Raw genomic sequence first — 13,873 nt, forward strand, 5'->3', positions numbered from 1 at the left:
TTGTGTCTGTCATTTGTAAGTATGGGAATTTATTTTTCCCTTGCTTCTTTATGTGGTTGGTGATAGTACTCTGAAGGCATCCATGTCTGTCACATGTAAGTATAGGAATTTATTTTTCATGTGCTTCTATGATTGGTTGGTGACAGCACTCTGTAGGTATGGGAATTTTTTTCTCTCTTGTCTCTATGTATAACGTCCTGGATTTTTGATCCAAGACATTACGTCTATTTCTTTCTTTTAGAACATATCCTATATATTTTTTTACAATAGTCATGCATAATAAATTCCAAACTAGAACCTAACAAAATAGTTAAACTAATTTAATTACAATTCAAAAACCCAAATTTGTTTCCCCGCGTACACGCTTCAAGCAAAACATCAAGCACACATCATCTCTTCTTTGGTACCTAAAATGTTGGTTGTAAGGGTTAGTCTTCAACACCCATGAAATAAAATCAACAATAAATTATAACATCAAATAAGAATATACAACCATCATCAAGGAATTGTGCTAAAATCATTTCTTTTTAGTTTAAAATATTCATCACTCAAAAATATAATAAGAACAACCACAAGACTCAAGACTCAATGTCGATGCAGGTGCATGAAATGCAAATAGACAATGATCCGGATATCGCCCCAATTGGCATAACAGTTTTAATCGCCTCATTTGGCATATAATAAAGAATCGCCCCATTTGGCATATAATAATAATCACCCCATTTGGCACTTAAAATCCATTGAAGTAATAATAATAATAATCGCCCCATTTGGCACTTAAAAATCCATTGAATCGCCCCATTTGGCACTTGATAAAATAATATAATAATCGCCCTTCTTGGCACTTAATATTCCATTGAATTGCCCCATTTGACACTTGATAATCGCCCTTTTTGGCACTTAATATTACATTGAATCGCCCCATTTGGCACTTAAGAATCCATCAAATGCAATGATATGCATGCTATGCACTCTTTCTTTATTTTTTTGACACTTAAACCACATAAAACAATAAACTTGCACACAGCCTCTAACTCACATACATCACCGAGAATCATTTTAACTCAACAACATTTTTCATTCCACAAATAAGCAATCATCAATATTTACACATTCATCAAAACACATACTTTAACAAAATTGCAACTCATCAATTCTTATAATTATCAACTACAAGAAAATTAATAAAAACATAATAAATCTTTTCACTCAACCATCGAATCAAGAAGCATATCAAATTCAACATCATAACCTATCATTTTCATTTAGATCATGGTCAAGACTAGAGCCCTTACCTTAGATGCTTAGATGCTCTCCTTCCTAGTCAAATAACCTCCAAATCTATACGCATCACTCTTCGCTCTGCTAACTCAACTCCAATCGACCAGGACGACCACAAGAAAACATGCTTTTATCCCATGCGTTGAAGGCTATAAGAGGGTGGATATAGTTATCGGCATATGAAATCTTAGGTAACCATTAGAGGGATAGAGAATTGGGAGGATTTGATTATTCTTTTCTTCTAAAAGTGATACATGGCATGTGCGAGACTAATATCTATATACTAAAATTATGTTATATAAGTCGTACCAGAAAGTATGGATGGGGTTACAACTTAAAGCTATTAGGAGAAATAATAATAATTGGGTGCTTGAATAAAGGAAGAAAATTGAGGCAAGGAATTATATGAAATGGCTCGTATAACACACTTGTGCAGTTAAGGGACAAAACTGATGCAATGGAATTAGAGGGGAAAGGCTCGTGTAATTTAAGCTAGTGGAAGGAAAATATCTATGAGAGAATTCAGATAGGTTGTTAATGTGTGGCTTGATTTTAGGAACAAAATAAACAAATTAGCATAGAGAGAGAGGACACAAATATACACACGTTGGCTGTAGTGCTTAAACATGCAAAAAAATCTCTAGTAATTATTATTATTCTGCCACAATAAAAGAACATAGGTTGTTATCTTTTTTTTTCTTTCTCCCAGCTGCAATGCCACTAACCCAATAATTAGGAGGTAGTTGCAATGTGTATGGCTTGGCAATTAGGCCACAAAAAGAACGTGGATGACAATGTCAAAATAAAGAACCAAAAATAAAATAATTAATATAGTATAAATTATTAACTTTAAAATAGGTTATAAATAAAAATACATCATTAAATTACTTGAATAAAAATAAATTATGTAAGGAATGATTATCCTATTTTTGTCACACCAAGTTGATTAATAAAAATGAACTATATGGAAGAAAACTTAATTAATAAACCAAAGTAAGGAACATGATTTTGTGAAATTTCTCGCACATAAATATAAATTGTTGAACAACTAAGTGACAAGTCAAGAAAATCATTTAAAAAAATACATATATAAAATATTGGGATGTTACATTATTACCCCCTTAAAATAGTTTCGTCCTCGAAACTAGAAAGTTACAAGAATGTAAGGGTTAATCTTCCTTATTTATACAAAATCATAGGTAGTCAAGATTACTTTCTAACAGATGAAGTCAAAATATTCTAATGCATAAAAGAAATGAAATATTTATTTACATATTAATATTTTCGGGTCTTACATTCTCCCCACCTAAAATAGTTTCGTCCTCGAAACTACACAATAGCAAAAGATTTGTGTAAAGTTTGCAAAAATATCTTCATTAAGCCTCTCATCATAAATAAAACTACAATAAAAAAATATTCCTAATTTTTTTCAAATTTTTTTTAAAACAATGTAAGACAGTTCTTCAGGTCAGGAACAACCAATGAGAAAATCTAAGAATGGAATAAAATGTCCAATATCAGTTAAGATTAGCCACAATGTTTCCGTTGCGCACTCTGATAACAAATAGTTAATCAGCAACCCTAATATTGGTACCTACTATCTTACTCTAACAACTATAGAATTCACTACGACTTGTACCTAGAGTTCGTTGAGTTCTCCTTAGCCTTCCACACTCTTGATTTACTTTTCTCTAGAAAATAACAAGACTTATAACAACTAAGATCAAGATTTTTATGGATTGATACCTAAACAGAAACCTTTCAACAAGGGATGACATTAAGACAAGGTTCGAATGATGGTGGAACAAGTACACACCATCTCTTGAAGATGAAGATGAGTAATCTAAGTCCTACAATTTACTTGAGTCGGAAAACATATGTATGATTTAGTCTTAACTCTATGAGCTTGCAAAAGTAACAACTAACTTGCAACTAATAATGTCTTATAAAAGTTAAACCAAAAATCCACTAACCATAAAAGAATCAAACACATTAACAACAAGTAGTGTGCATGCAACACACAAAAACACAATTTTTTTTTCTTTCTACATAATTTTTTTTTTTTTTGTAGAACACACAAGACACACAATCATCCCATTCAAAATGATATCAATCCATGGCATACATTTACACAAAATCATAATTATTATTTTTCCATCCCAACCACTCCATACAAAATTTAACTTAACAAAGAGATGAATTATTTTAATTACTTAAGCTTGGTAAAAATCATCTCATCAACTACTAAAAATTAAATTTTCGAACAGAACCATCTACTAACTATCTATTAAAATAAATGTATCATGTTTTTACATTTTTGCCCCTAGGAGGGGCAAGTTGGTAATTCCATAATTCATGGATTTTGGTTGTTGCCACCTCAACATGCCATGAATTTCCATTTTTGCCCCTCATCAATTTTTTTAATTATTTTCTAATTTTAATATTGGGTTAATTATGTTTTTGGTCCCTACAAAATTGAGACCTTGTAAGTTTAGTCCTTACTTAATTTTAATAGCATTTTTAATCCCTACAAAAAAAAAATTTACTTATAATTTTAGTCCCTGCTAAAATAAATTTTGTTTAATTATCCTTAAACTCTTAAATTTTTTAACGATTCTTTTTATACAAGTTTAGAACACTATGAATGGTTCATTTACTAAAATCTATAATTTTTTAACACGAAATAAATTAAATATGAATTTTTTAAAACGACAAACGTTTAATATATAAGTAACAAAAATATGGATGTAGAAATCAAATTTTTGCGATATTTTTTTCGGAGGACCTTTTAATAACGTTCTTAACACGCCTGTAAAAAATTGTTGAAAAACTTAAGAGTTTAAGCATAAATTAAACAAATTTGGATTGAGTAAGGACTAATATTGAGTGCAGAAATTTTTTGTAGGGATTAAAAATGCTATTAAAATTAAGTAAGGACTAAACTTACAAGGTCGCAATTTTGTAGGGACCAAAAACATAATTAACCCTTTAATATTTTAATAACTTTTAACTATTTTCCTTTTTTTATATTTTTAACAATTTTTCAATTTTCTCTCTCCCAAATTCAGTTGCTTCTACATTGTCGTTGTGCGAGATTAATGTATCGTTTGACCCGGCTTTTTTTCATCTTCTCTACATTTTTAAGGAGAAGTTAGGCCAAACACAATATCAATTAAGTACTTATTAAAACAATACTTGTTTTGAATGCATAAAATTGAATGGAATGAGCTTTGGCCAAAAGTTGTTGAATGTTACTTTAAAAAACTACTTCTCCACAATTTATTTCACAAGCACCTCTTTTCAACTCACGTTGGAAACCTTTTCTTTTATTTTTTTAATATTATATTTCAATATGTTTTTTTCTTCTATTTAACTTTATTTTATTTTATTTTATTGAACCGTTCCATTTAATTTTATTATCTTTTTTCAAAAGAATTTTATTATCTTTTTTCAAAGGACTACCAAATAATTTTATTTTATTTTTTCAACCTCGCAAATATATACACACACACATTAGCGTTTAGAGTAATACTTTATGTGTGTCTGTTTTTTTTGCTACGCTAATGCGTATAATTTTTTTTTGGCATTGCATAATGCATATGATTATTTTTATAAAATTTTAATTTTAATTAAAAGTAAAATTGTAGATGTCTAATTTCTTCAAAAAAGGTATAGATGCCTAAAACAATTATACTTATATATATATATATATATATATATATATATATATATATATATATATATATATATATATATATATACACCTTTATATTGTAACAAACTATGCATATCTTTTTCTTATTCAAAAAAACTAAACATATCTGTTTCCATGACACCAACAATGTAACAAATATAATATCAGATAATACAAATTCTTATCTTTTTCAAAGACACCAAAAATATGAAATTCTTATAACGAAATTTGTTATAGAGTATAATTGAAATAGAAAAAACCAACTATTTTGATATTATTTATGTTATTATTTCAGACTCCTTAAATTGTTTCTCCAATTCAAATATTTAACAAGTCATTTATATGACGATACAAATTTGTATTCATGTTACACAAAATAACGTTATTGAGTAAATATAGTATTTGTAAAAAAAAAATATCTTTTATTTTTTAACATTTTTAGCCTTCAAAAAATATTTTAAACATTTTTTTATTTATTATGTTAATTTATAATAAATTCAAAGTTTTGTCCTCGTGAGCTTAACTCAGTTGATAGGAACAATGCATAAATACATACCAAGTCTAGGGTTCGAATCCCGGACACCATAAAAAAATATTAAAAAAAATTACAGTTTGTACAATATTTTTCCAAACAACATTTAACTTAAAAATAGCTTTAAAACTAAAAAAACAAAGAAACCAAACAACTTTAGCTTCTTTCTTAAAGGCCTTTATTTTAACTTTGTTTTGATGTAACTTTCAAGCCGTAAAAAATCTTGGCCAAATGATATCTAAGTTCAGCTGGAAACACTGTTTCACTTTCTTCTTCATAAGATGTCATTTTCTTCCTTTTTTTCATGGTTCTGAGACCATGCATGACTTGAGTTGACTGGTTTTTATGGCTTGAGGGGTACATTTTTCGACACTGTTTCAGTTTGCCTATTCAAAGTTCTGCAATCAACCTAAAATATTAGAGCTTGCTTATAAAAATAAATAAATTATAGGAAATATTTTGTCTTGACTTGGCTGTTTAGGATAGAGAATATTAAGTTTATGTGTTTCAAAATGTTAATATGTTTGTTGATGATTGTACGATGTGATATCATAACTTATTCCACCTCAATGTTTGTTTTGCTTTGATAAGTAATTTCATATTTTGTGTTTGCAGGAAGAGCAGACAAATGAGCATGTGATGATGGAAAGGGAAATAGAACAAAAGAGGATAATTTTATATATCTTCTAGATTGGGTAAGTTGAACTTCTTTAAATTCTCTATTTTGATTTTCTTTCAATCTTCTTTAAATTAATACTACCTCCGTCCCTAATTATAAGACCCTTTTGAGAATATTTTTTGTCCCTTTTTATAAGACCCCTTTGCTATTTCCAACTACATTAATTATTTCTTTACATACATGCCCCTATTTATTATACATCTTTTTCTTCAATAAGCAATAAATAACATGTTGAAAACATAAACCAACACTCTCTCTTAAAGGATAAAATTGTAAAACCAATAGTAATTACAAACATATTTAATACAAATATCCACTATCTTAATTCCCGTTATTTTTTCAAAAGGGTCCTATAATTAGGGACGGAGGTAGTATATTGTTTTTGGCATGTGCATCCGCTTTGTTCTTTGTGTGCATTGAATTTCATCATGGTCTTAGCTTAGCTTTCTTATATTTTTGTATTTGGTAAGTTTCAAGTTTCTATTAACAAGCATCATTTGTTGCATTTTTATCTGTCAAATATCTTCATTTGTTAATCCTAGCATGATGTATGTTAAGATTTTTTAAGCTACCATGTTGCCGTTTTAGAGACTTAAGTAATAAATATGATGTGTACCACTAAATTCATTAGATTGAAACAATATATGGATTGTGGTGAAGAATGTGAGTTTGAAAAAATTGGATTGAAACTATATATGGATTGTGGTGGAAAATGTGAGTTTGATAAATATGTGCATCCTATTGAATTGACATGTATAATCTTGCTATGGAACTTTCATAGCTTAAATCTCAGGAAGACACTGGTGTGAAAAATTCATAGGTGTAAGCTTACTTATATTATGGCTACCGGGAAGACATTGGTATCATTGAGGCTTTCAATAACGCAAATCTCGGAATCGCCAAAAAGCATGTACCTGACTTCAGGTAAATAAATAGGCTATATACCATATAATCATCATATTGTCATGTCAATGCACTTTATGAGAGCATCTTGGTCATGGTGTCAATGGATATTAATTTCAGTTTCTATGATCGTTCATCTCCAGTTTACACTCAACCGCGATACTTGCCTCCGTCGAAGATGCTTGATGTTGATATCACTGATAGTGTTATCGGGGAAGGATGTGCAATTAAGGTAAATTGTTTCCGAATATGTTCGTAGAATGTGAGATTTATACTTTTCTTGACAAAGATGTCAAATATGATTAAATGGATTTAATTGTGAGAAACTTTAATTTTTTCTATTTCCTAGAATTGCAAAATCTTCCATTTAGTGGTCGGGCTGCAGTCTTGCGTTACGTTCAGAAAAACTCAAAAATTCAGCAAATTACATTCAGGAGCTGAAAGAAATGAAATACATGAAAAACTTGATAAATGGTTTATGATACTTGATTCCTGTGGATTTGGTAAAGTCCCTTTAAGCGCATTTATAAAGAATGTAAATTTTTGTTGGATATTTCTTCAGCTGGTACCTTATCTAACTTTTTCTTACCACTTTAGGTTTAGGATCCATATGAGCCTTAATCTGTCATACTGCATTGGTTTCTTGGACCATGTCAGTACTTGCCGAGGCAATCCTTAGTCCTTTTTGGTCTATAAAAGTTAGAACTTATTAAACCACCTTTCACATACATGTACTGTTAGCTAGGTCATTAATGGTCATGCTTGTGGTTGTGCTAACATATATCATGCTTACATATCAAACCATTATATTTACATATCTAAAGTTTGGTATTTGGTGCAGAAAATTCAGGTTTACTTGTCTTTGACTTCTTTGCTAATCCAATCCCTAGAGAGGTTCTCTTTGTTATTCAGAAGGGAAAACCATATGCATTTTCTCCTGGAAGACCAGAGTTCTTGAAAAATTACAAATCAAGCTTGGAGTTCTTGGCTTATCTAGAAGGTAGTAGTCATATCTCCTTTTAGCTAATCTCACTTTTCACCTTGAGAAACAGAAATAAAGAAGAAAATGTGGCCTTAATGTGTCAAACAAATTTGTTAATTTAACAGTGTATTTGCTAGATTTATCGATACATGTCTAAGAGTATATATTCACTAATATATGTCATTTAATTCCATGCAAGGCTACTATACGTCCATATCTGTTGTTGCTAAATTTCGATCTGAAGCAATCTATACCGAGTTCATGAAGCAATGAAATTGGAAACTTAGACAGTATTTTGCTTTGAGGTGATTCTTATCTTTAAGATCGTCATAACTTTATAAGAATACCTGAATTATTAGTGATATGGATCTCATATCTTCAATTGCCTCAGGTTTCAGGAAATAGCAGGGTCTTTAGATTATATGCTGACAACATCCAATCTTGTCCCCGTTCAAAATTTAGATCATGGCGAAGAATTATCAGGACTTAAGGCTAAAATCAAGTGTAACTCTGTTGGAGAGTTTGAGATTGTGCTGGAGAGAAGGAAATGGTTGTGTAATAACTTGCTGGCAGGACAGGTCTTTGTTTTCAACAACAGCTTGGAGAGCTAGGAAGTAATTAAGACTAATTTTCAAGCAAGAAGAAGAACGCTATATTAGAAAGAAGAAAAATATGATATGAAGTGAAGAAATGATGGGTAGAGTTTTGAGGGTTTTAATTTTTCTTTTTGTTTTTCTTTGTTTGAAGAAAGAGTTTACGAATATGGTAATGAGTATTCATTTCATCATTGTCAATTTAGAGATACTTTTATTTTCCTACTTGACTGCTACTCATTTTGTTCTTCATGAACTCCTATACTCTAGCATGTATGGTACTTGAATGTATAATACTTTGGACTTACTCTTAACTCTAATCGAAAACTATCTTAACTTGGAAATGTTGTTTATTTGGTTCATTTTGTGTCATGCGAATGTAATCGTAATTTGCACATCATTGGTTCCTTCATCGGTTCCAATTAGTTTAATCTTAATTATTATGTTGTTTTCCCGATCTCATGAACAAAATAAATGCTCTTTTCATGAATCAAGACCTGGTAAAGCTTTGATAAATATTTTGATGAATATTTCTAATGTTTGTGCAATATTCCTTAATTTTCTCATTTTTCCTTTGAAACAATTTTTTTACAAAATACGTTTTTCAACCCGTGCAAAGCACGGGTTTGTAACTAGTTAAGAAGATAGAAATTTTTCGTAGATAAATAGCAAAACATAAAAATAAACTTACAAGACATTTCATAATAACAAAACAAGAATTAAAAAAAAAAAAACAGGTTTGCAAAATATATGGCAGCCTTTTTTTTTTGGTCAATGTTAACATGTGCCCTAAGGGCATATGTTAGGGAATTTAAAATAGAAATAATTCTCTTAAAAGTTGTGCATTCAACTTTATTCAACTTTTCAAAGTCAAACTTTTGTTCTTTTCTATGAAAAATTTCTAATTTTGGATTCGTTAACTTGTGCCCTAAGGGCACAAGATAACAATACCCTTTTTTTTTTTATACAGCTACAGCAACACCTATATGGTCTACCAAAAACACTTCTACAACATACTGCCACAATTTTAAAGAAATGGCAACAGTTTTTCTGCAGCAACAGCTAACATCTTGCAACAAAAGGCAACATTCTTCACAGAAACAACAACAGTTTGCACAAAACAGAAGCAACAAAAATAGAACACAGTTTTAGTGACAAACACTAGAAAATAGGTTTTAGAGACAGTCAGCAAAACATAATTACGACTTATCATGTGAGACCACAGAAAACAAATTATATATGATTGACTTTTAGTGACACATAATAGAAAAACCAATCACAATAATAAGAACCACGACGTAAAGAGACAAAATTAATATGCTAATCCTAGAAACTACTTATAAGGCTTACATCATCATCACCTAAATCATATTAAATTCACAAATTATGGTTTCCATATTTTATAAAATTTATTTCTTTAATTAGAATAAATTAATCACTTACCTATATATCATAAAAATTGCTTCTTTGCTACTAATAATAACATAACATAGACACCAAATACAGTTGTGGCCGACATGAGTTAAAAATTCAGAAGATTAGATTTTTTTTTTTTCCTTTTAAAAAAATGGGCAAATTAAACAATCACCGTAAGAAAATAACCAATACAAATCATGATTATAATTTCCATTAATAAAATGATGACGAACCCTTTTTTTTAAGCAAGGTGAAATAATATCAAAACAAAAATCAGTTACAAGATATGACTAGATTGCAAGGCATCGAAACACTCTATGCATATAGCAAATTAGTCAAAACAATTCCAACACCCCAAATCTCTAAAGTCTTGCTAACAAACATCAAACATACAAAACAAATTTAACAATTAGAGACCAAAGACTGAGATAATGGTTTAAACAAATTGAACATCCTGATCGCACAACAAACTGATCAGACCACCACCAAACAATCCATCCTATAGCAAAAGAAACTCATTCACCCATAACTTTTTAGAAATCCAATACCAAGCAAATACCGGTTAGTTACTTAATCCATACCATGATAATGATTTTTTTTTTGGCTGTCTTGTTCAAAAACATTTTAACCTACTCATGGATTCAAAGACATTACTGTTATCAACTATCAGAGGATGATTATGAGGACCCAATCAAATCAACAAGTAATATAAACTCATGAATAAAACTATAATTTGGATTGAAGACAAGTTTGTAGCTCAAACATGGTAATTTAACCTTTGCGTACACTAATTGATCTTAACTTGAGCTATAAAGGTTCTTTTGAAATGAAAGAAACCCATTAGGTGACCTCGCATGTCAGGATTAGTTAAACAAATCCTAAACTAAAACCATAAAAATAACCTGTAAAGTTTACCGCCCATACTTCATACATTCCATTGACTCTTATAAGAGTGTTTTTTTTTAAATCATTAAAATAATACAATCACCCACTTAAATAACCATTAATCCAAAACTGCAATTCTATAAATAACATAAAAAAAAAACATTAAGTTAGCAGTTATATATCCTCATAACCACAAACACATACTCTAATTAACACATAGATAACAAAAGCACAAAATCAAGTATAAATTAAAAACATATATACGGGTAACTTTCAAATGGCCAATCTAATAAGAGTAGAAAGAAGAAAAAAAATGGCAAGGACAACAGCAAAGAATCAAAAGATTCACACATCAATTAAAACAAGCATCATACAAAGTCGTCCCATCCCAAAAATATTTGTCCGAGGATTATTGCTCTGATACAATAATATAACGTCCTGGATTTTTGATCCAAGACATTACGTCTATTTCTTTCTTTTAGAACATATCCTATATATTTTTTTACAATAGTCATGCATAATAAATTCCAAACTAGAACCTAACAAAATAGTTAAACTAATTTAATTACAATTCAAAAACCCAAATTTGTTTCCCCGCGTACACGCTTCAAGCAAAACATCAAGCACACATCATCTCTTCTTTGGTACCTAAAATGTTGGTTGTAAGGGTTAGTCTTCAACACCCATGAAATAAAATCAACAATAAATTATAACATCAAATAAGAATATACAACCATCATCAAGGAATTGTGCTAAAATCATTTCTTTTTAGTTTAAAATATTCATCACTCAAAAATATAATAAGAACAACCACAAGACTCAAGACTCAATGTCGATGCAGGTGCATGAAATGCAAATAGACAATGATCCGGATATCGCCCCAATTGGCATAACAGTTTTAATCGCCTCATTTGGCATATAATAAAGAATCGCCCCATTTGGCATATAATAATAATCACCCCATTTGGCACTTAAAATCCATTGAAGTAATAATAATAATAATAATCGCCCCATTTGGCACTTAAAAATCCATTGAATCTCCCCATTTGGCACTTGATAAAATAATATAATAATCGCCCTTCTTGGCACTTAATATTCCATTGAATCGCCCCATTTGACACTTGATAATCGCCCTTTTTGGCACTTAATATTACATTGAATCGCCCCATTTGGCACTTAAGAATCCATCAAATGCAATGATATGCATGCTATGCACTCTTTCTTTATTTTTTTGACACTTAAACCACATAAAACAATAAACTTGCACACAGCCACTAACTCACATACATCACCGAGAATCATTTTAACTCAACAACATTTTTCATTCCACAAATAAGCAATCATCAATATTTACACATTCATCAAAACACATACTTTAACAAAATTGCAACTCATCAATTCTTATAATTATCAACTACAAGAAAATTAATAAAAACATAATAAATCTTTTCACTCAACCATCGAATCAAGAAGCATATCAAATTCAACATCATAACCTATCATTTTCATTTAGATCATGGTCAAGACTAGAGCCCTTACCTTAGATGCTTAGATGCTCTCCTTCCTAGTCAAATAACCTCCAAATCTATATGCATCACTCTTCGCTCTGCTAACTCAACTCCAATCAACCAGGACGACCACAAGAAAACATGCTTTTATCCCATGCGTTGAAGGCTATAAGAGGGTGGATATAGTTATCGGCATATGAAATCTTAGGTAACCATTAGAGGGATAGAGAATTGGGAGGATTTGATTATTCTTTTCTTCTAAAAGTGATACATGGCATGTGCGAGACTAATATCTATATACTAAAATTATGTTATATAAGTCGTACCAGAAAGTATGGATGGGGTTACAACTTAAAGCTATTAGGAGAAATAATAATGATTGGGTGCTTGAATAAAGGAAGAAAATTGAGGCAAGGAATTATATGAAATGGCTCGTATAACACACTTGTGCAGTTAAGGGACAAAACTGATGCAATGGAATTAGAGGGGAAAGGCTCGTGTAATTTAAGCTAGTGGAAGGAAAATATCTATGAGAGAATTCAGATAGGTTGTTAATGTGTGGCTTGATTTTAGGAACAAAATAAACAAATTAGCATAGAGAGAGAGGACACAAATATACACACGTTGGCTGTAGTGCTTAAACATGCAAAAAAATCTCTAGTAATTATTATTATTCTGCCACAATAAAAGAACATAGGTTGTTATCTTTTTTTTTCTTTCTCCCAGCTGCAATGCCACTAACCCAATAATTAGGAGGTAGTTGCAATGTGTATGGCTTGGCAATTAGGCCACAAAAAGAACGTGGATGACAATGTCAAAATAAAGAACCAAAAATAAAATAATTAATATAGTATAAATTATTAACTTTAAAATAGGTTATAAATAAAAATACATCATTAAATTACTTGAATAAAAATAAATTATGTAAGGAATGATTATCCTATTTTTGTCACACCAAGTTGATTAATAAAAATGAACTATATGGAAGAAAACTTAATTAATAAACCAAAGTAAGGAACATGATTTTGTGAAATTTCTCGCACATAAATATAAATTGTTGAACAACTAAGTGACAAGTCAAGAAAATCATTTAAAAAAATACATATATAAAATATTGGGATGTTACATTATTACCCCCTTAAAATAGTTTCGTCCTCGAAACTAGAAAGTTACAAGAATGTAAGGGTTAATCTTCCTAATTTATACAAAATCATAGGTAGTCAAGATTACTTTCTAACAGATGAAGTCAAAATATTCTAATGCATAAAAGAAATGAATTATTTATTTACATATTAATATTTTCGGGTCTTACACTATGTGTGGCAGGTACTCCTGTCTGAAGTTATGAAGGATGTTGAAACATCCTATTTCTGTGTGGGAATTCTCTTTCCCTGTCTGTA

General features: G+C 30.1%; 2 long non-coding RNA genes and 1 pseudogene across 2 annotated transcripts; 1 reads left to right on the plus strand and 2 right to left on the minus strand.

Annotated features, from left to right (window-relative positions):
- Nucleotides 1-227: 227 nt before the first annotated feature.
- On the minus strand, nucleotides 228-1,740 carry LOC146954587 (uncharacterized). The gene is made up of 2 exons (XR_015005472.1): nucleotides 1,296-1,740; nucleotides 228-407 (listed from the first exon to the last, which is right to left on the minus strand). It is a non-coding gene; the product is annotated as an uncharacterized LOC146954587 (long non-coding RNA).
- Nucleotides 1,741-6,830: 5,090 nt separating this feature from the next.
- Nucleotides 6,831-9,064, plus strand: LOC146954588 (uncharacterized; annotated as a pseudogene).
- Nucleotides 9,065-11,433: 2,369 nt separating this feature from the next.
- LOC146954589 (uncharacterized) lies at nucleotides 11,434-12,554 on the minus strand. The gene is made up of 2 exons (XR_015005544.1): nucleotides 12,505-12,554; nucleotides 11,434-11,613 (listed from the first exon to the last, which is right to left on the minus strand). It is a non-coding gene; the product is annotated as an uncharacterized LOC146954589 (long non-coding RNA).
- Between the last annotated feature and the right edge of the window lie 1,319 nt (nucleotides 12,555-13,873).

Source organism: Medicago sativa, chromosome 1 (genome assembly GCF_051527215.1).
Source record: "Medicago sativa cultivar Bolivia chromosome 1, Bolivia_mono, whole genome shotgun sequence".
Lineage (NCBI taxonomy): Eukaryota > Viridiplantae > Streptophyta > Magnoliopsida > Fabales > Fabaceae > Medicago > Medicago sativa.